Source organism: Rhinoraja longicauda, chromosome 16 (assembly GCF_053455715.1).
Source record: "Rhinoraja longicauda isolate Sanriku21f chromosome 16, sRhiLon1.1, whole genome shotgun sequence".
In the NCBI taxonomy this organism is placed as follows: Eukaryota; Metazoa; Chordata; class Chondrichthyes; order Rajiformes; family Arhynchobatidae; genus Rhinoraja; species Rhinoraja longicauda.
Genome location: NC_135968.1, coordinates 48,620,206 through 48,625,205, shown reverse-complemented (window position 1 = coordinate 48,625,205; position 5,000 = coordinate 48,620,206). Strand labels below are relative to the sequence as shown.

The 5,000-nt window shown below is 57.2% G+C and overlaps 1 pseudogene; it reads left to right on the top strand.

The window, feature by feature from the left end:
• Positions 1 to 1,359: 1,359 nt before the first annotated feature.
• On the top strand, positions 1,360 to 1,456 carry LOC144601539 (U2 spliceosomal RNA; annotated as a pseudogene).
• The last annotated feature ends 3,544 nt before the right edge of the window (positions 1,457 to 5,000 follow it).

The window sequence follows — 5,000 nt, the reverse complement described above, 5'->3', positions numbered from 1 at the left end:
GAAGCTGGAGCTGTGGAAGCAGCGCTCCCTCTCCATCACGGGGAAAAACCTGGTCATCAGGTGTGAGGTGCTCTCGGGGCTGCTGTACTTGGCGCAAGTGTGGCCCGTCCCTCCCTCCTACGCCACGGGGATCACCCGGGCCGTCTTCCGTTTCATCTGGGGGTCGGCGATGGACCGGGTGCGACGAGCCACAATGCACAAGTCGGCAGACAACGGGGGTAAAGGCGTGCCCAACGTCGCCCTCATTCTGATGGCCACTTTCGTGTGTGGCTGCATCAGGCGGAGCATAGAGCCAAGGCACGTGGGCACCAAATGCCACTACCTGCTGAGGTTCTACCTGTCCCCGGTGTTGCGAAGGATGGGCCTGGCGCAGATGCCACGCAATGTGCCAGTCAGCTGGACATTGCCGAACCATCTGTCGTTTGTGGACAGGTTCTTCCGGACCAACACCTTTGACCACAAGTCCATCGGGCAGTGGTCAGTACGGAACGTCCTGCAGGCACTGCAGGGGAATGACTCCATGGATCCTGTGGCGTGGTTCCCAGAACAGACAGCCCAGCTTGTCTGGCAAAATGCCTCATCGCCAGTACTCACCAACAAGCACCAAGACCTGGCTTGGCTGGCGGTGAGGGGAGCCCTCCCAGTCAGATCCTTCCTGCACCGCCGGAACCTCACTACCAGCGCACGCTGCCCTCGGGACGGCTGCTACGGAGAGGAAACGGTGGCCCACCTCTTCAAAGAGTGTGGATTTGCCAGGAGAGTCTGGAGAGGTCTGCAGGGGTCCCTGTCACGATTCATTCCGAGCAGCTCCGTCACAGAGGACTCTGTGCTCTACGGACTGTTCCCAGGGACGCATTCCGAGACTGACATCGAGTGCTGCTGGAAGGTCATCAACTCGGTGAAAGACGCCCTTTGGTCTGCCCGATCCTTGTTGACCTCCCAGCGGAGCGAGCTGTCCGTCAAGGAATGTTGCCGACTGGCCCACTGCAGACTGCAGGAGTACGTGCTGAGGGACGCTCTGAAGCTCGGTGCAGCCAACGCCAAGGCCCTGTGGGGGAGGACCACAGTCTAGGGTCCTTCCGCTGCTGGACATGGGGGGCAGGGTGTGGTGGAGAGAGACGCCCCTCCAAATAAGGGATATGTATGTAAATGTATGTAAAGGTCTAAGTAAATGCCTGTATTGAATATGTAACCTCCGGGAATGTCGGATGGGTTTGTTTTAAAAATGATGTTTTGTAAATGATATTTATAACTTGAATAAAGTATTTTTTGATTAAAAAAAAAAAAAAAGTGGCTTTTGGCAGGGGATACTTACCTGGCAGGGGAGACACCTTGATCATAAAGGAGGTTCATAAAGGAAATGCTTCTCGGCCTTTTGGCTAAGATCAAGTGTAGTATCTGTTCTGGCACAATCTAATGTTCTTATAAGAACAGGGTAAGTATAAGAGCAGTATTTGCATTAGATCATCGACGAGGAGCGGAGGTCAGGAGCACGTGTCTGGTTTAGGGGTGGATCCATGCTGGTTGGGTAACCAACCTAACACCCTTATCCAGGTGGGATGGCAGCAGCAAGTGGAGCTGGAGGGCAGGGTATCCGTAATACCCTGCGTGTATCGGTGAAGGACCTCAAGGAGGGGAACCCTTTCTCAAGGGATCTCTTCATCAAGAAGGTGCTGCTGGAGGCTTGTGGATTCAAGGCCGGGGACATCTTCTGCCTCCAGGACTTCCCAGGTAACGGATACTTCGACGTTACCTTCCAGAACCCGGCGGGATGGCAGAAGTTGCTGCAGGACTTCCGGGAGAAGGGGATGAAGCCCCGCTGTCGCTCCTGAAGGTGCAGCCGCTCTTCACCCTCCCCACCCAGAGGGAACGGATGATCACGGTGCACATGTTTAACCCACATGTGCCCGTCGTGGATGTCCTCACCTTCCTTGCGCGCTACGTCGAAGGGGCCGGGAACTGCGTGGACATCAAGGACTTGTTCGGGATCTGGACGAGCAAGAGGCAGGTAAAGGTGAAGCTGAGGGTGGACGGGAAGGGATTCATTGTCCACCCTCCCTCGGTGTTCGCTATCGGAGGGAACCGGGGCTACATGACGTACGTGGGGCAGCCCAGGGTGTGCAGGAAATGCAACAAACCTGGGCACGTGGCGGCAGAATGCAGGACAGTCGTCTGCAGAAACTGCAAGTTAGAAGGCCACGAGACAAGGGATTGTAAAGAGAGTAAGAGCTGCAACCTGTGTGGGGAGGCAGGCCACCTTTACAGGGCCTGCCCTAAAAGAGCAAGCACTTATGCACAGGCGATAAGAGGGGCCGCTGCCAGCACCCCCAGGGTGGACGAGACGCCTCCTACCACTGAAAAAGCCCAAAAAGGAAAGGAGAGCAGGGGCGAGGACAACGCGACCACCAGGAGCCCCCAACCGCAGGACAGAGCACCCCAGGCCCCTCCCCACGAGGGTGAGTCGATGGAAGAGGGGGAACAGGAAGAGGAGGAATGGAAGGTGGTGCAGTCGAGGAAAACATTGAAGGCTGTGCGCACGGAGAAAAAGGCGGAGGGGGCAAGCAAGTCCCAAAAAAGAGTCCTCTCCCAGGACGAGGCCAGCAGCCTCTCCGCATCGGAGGATGAGACGACCGGGAGGAGCCGACAACGGAGGCAGAGGCAGAGGAAGGAAACGGGGGAGGAGGAAGGTAAGAGAAAGAACGTGTCTGTTGCCCCCCAGCCCCAGGAGACTGGGAGCAGTGCCAATGGGCCCCAGCCCCAGGAGACCGTGAGCGGCACAACGGCCAATGGGCCCCTGCTCCGGGAGACCGTGAGCGGCACAACGGCCAATGGGCCCCTGCTCCGGGAGACCGGGAGCGGCACAATGGCCAATGGGCCCCAGCTCCGGGAGACCGGGAGCAGTGCAGTGGCCAATGGGCCCCAGCTCCGGGAGACCGGGAGCAGTGCAGTGGCCAATGGGCCCCAGCTCCAGGACACTGGGAGCAGCGCAGTGGCTTCGCCAGAAAATACACCCTGTGCTGAGGAAGCCACCAACCTGTACCACTACCTGTGCGACAAAAATGTGCAGGAACTGAGCCAGATGATTGGCATGCGGGAGGATCGCCTGGGACAATAAAGGACAATGGAGCTGAAACTGGCATCCTTAAACGTGCGCAGTGTGAAGAGCACTGTGCAATGTGTATCCGCCTTGCAGTACCTGGCCAAGGTAAAGGCGGATGTGACTTTTTTACAGGAGTGCGGGCTGCCACACCTTCGCTGCTATCGGAGGTGGTCGCGATGGTGGCCCCACGGACTGTCGGTATGGTCGGGGGGAAATGATTGTCGTGCGTCCGGTCTGGGGATCTTGCTGCGGGGAGGGGGCTTCACCATCACTGAGGTAAGGGAGGTGGTGGGGGGTCGTCTCTTGGTGGTGGATGTAATGTACCGTGGTTCTCCGCTCCGGCTGATAAATGTGTATGCCTCACCCAGGTGGAGCGAGCGGGTGGCCGTCCTCCAGCAGCTCCCACCGCTGCTGGCCACGTCTAGACCGCTCGTTCTGGCCGGTGACTTCAACTGCATCATCGATGCGGCTGGACGATCCGGCAGTGCCAACCACAGACTGGACGGCACCTCCAAACTCCTGGTGGAAACGGTCAAAGATGCAAAGCTGCGCGACGCCTTCAGTGACCCTGCAGGCGGAGTCCAGCCACGGTTCACCTGGTCAGGACCAAACGGTTCAGCCCAGTCCCGGATAGACTTCCTCTTCACATCGAGGGCCGTCACGGTCAGACACACCGACCTCGCCCCGGTGTTCTTCTCTGACCACTGCCTCCTTCAGGCCACCTGTCACCTACAGGAGGACCGGAAGGCGGGCAGAGGGACGTGGAAGCTAAACGTGGAGCTGTTGACCCCGGAGAACGTTAAGGAGCTAAAGAGGGACTACGCATGTTGGAGAACTGTGAGGCCCCTCTTTGACTCCCAGACACTCTGGTGGGAGGCAACAAAGGAGAACATCAAGAAGTTCTTCGTCTCCAAAGGTGTTCAGAGAGCAAGACAGGGTAAGAGGGAACTGTGTCAACTCCAGACAGATTTGCAGCAGCTACTCCTTCTGCAGAGGAGAGGGGTGGATGTGAGGGAGGAACTGAGAGAGTTGAAGGGCCGGCAAGCTCGGCTCTTTACCTCTGAATCCTCCAAGATCATCTTCCGGTCCAGGGTCCGCCATGTTGAGCAGGATGAGACGTGCTCACGTTACTTCTTCCATAAGGTTCACAGGGGGAGCTCTGTGATCAAAAGCCTTAGGGAGGAGGACGGCTCGGTAACATCCTCGCAGACAGACATGCTCAAGATCTGCAGATCCTTTTATAAGGATCTGTACGATGTAAAGACCACAGACAGCACCGCCTCCCAGAACTTCCTGTCCTCCATCACGGAAGTCTTGGACGACAGCAAGCGGGAGAGTCTGGACCAACCACTGACCCTGGAGGAGCTGACTGGCTCCATCCGTTCCTTTGACTCGAGTAAAACTCCCGGAGGCGATGGCTTACCGGCAGAGTTGTACTCGGCTCTGTGGGACTGGGTGGGCCCGGACCTGCTGGAAGTGTACAACGATATACTCCTAGCAGGCAGCATGTCAGACTCTATGAGGAAGGGCAACATCACCCTGATCTACAAGCAGAAGGGGGAGATGAATGACTTAAGGAATTGGAGACCCATCACATTGTTGAATGTAGACTACAAGATCCTGTCTAAGGCCATCGCCAACCGGGTCAAGTCTGCTCTGGGACAGGTGATCCACCCGGACCAAACCTGTGCTGTACCTGGCAGGAAAATCTCAGACAGCCTGGTGCTGCTGAGAGATACCATTGCCTACGTGCAGGACAGACGGGTGGATGCCTGCCTGGTCAGCTTGGACCAGGAGAAGGCCTTCGACAGGATATCGCACACGTACATGAGGGACGTGCTCTCCAAAATGGGCTTTGGGGAGGGAATCAGGAAGTGGATACAACTGCTCTACTCTGATA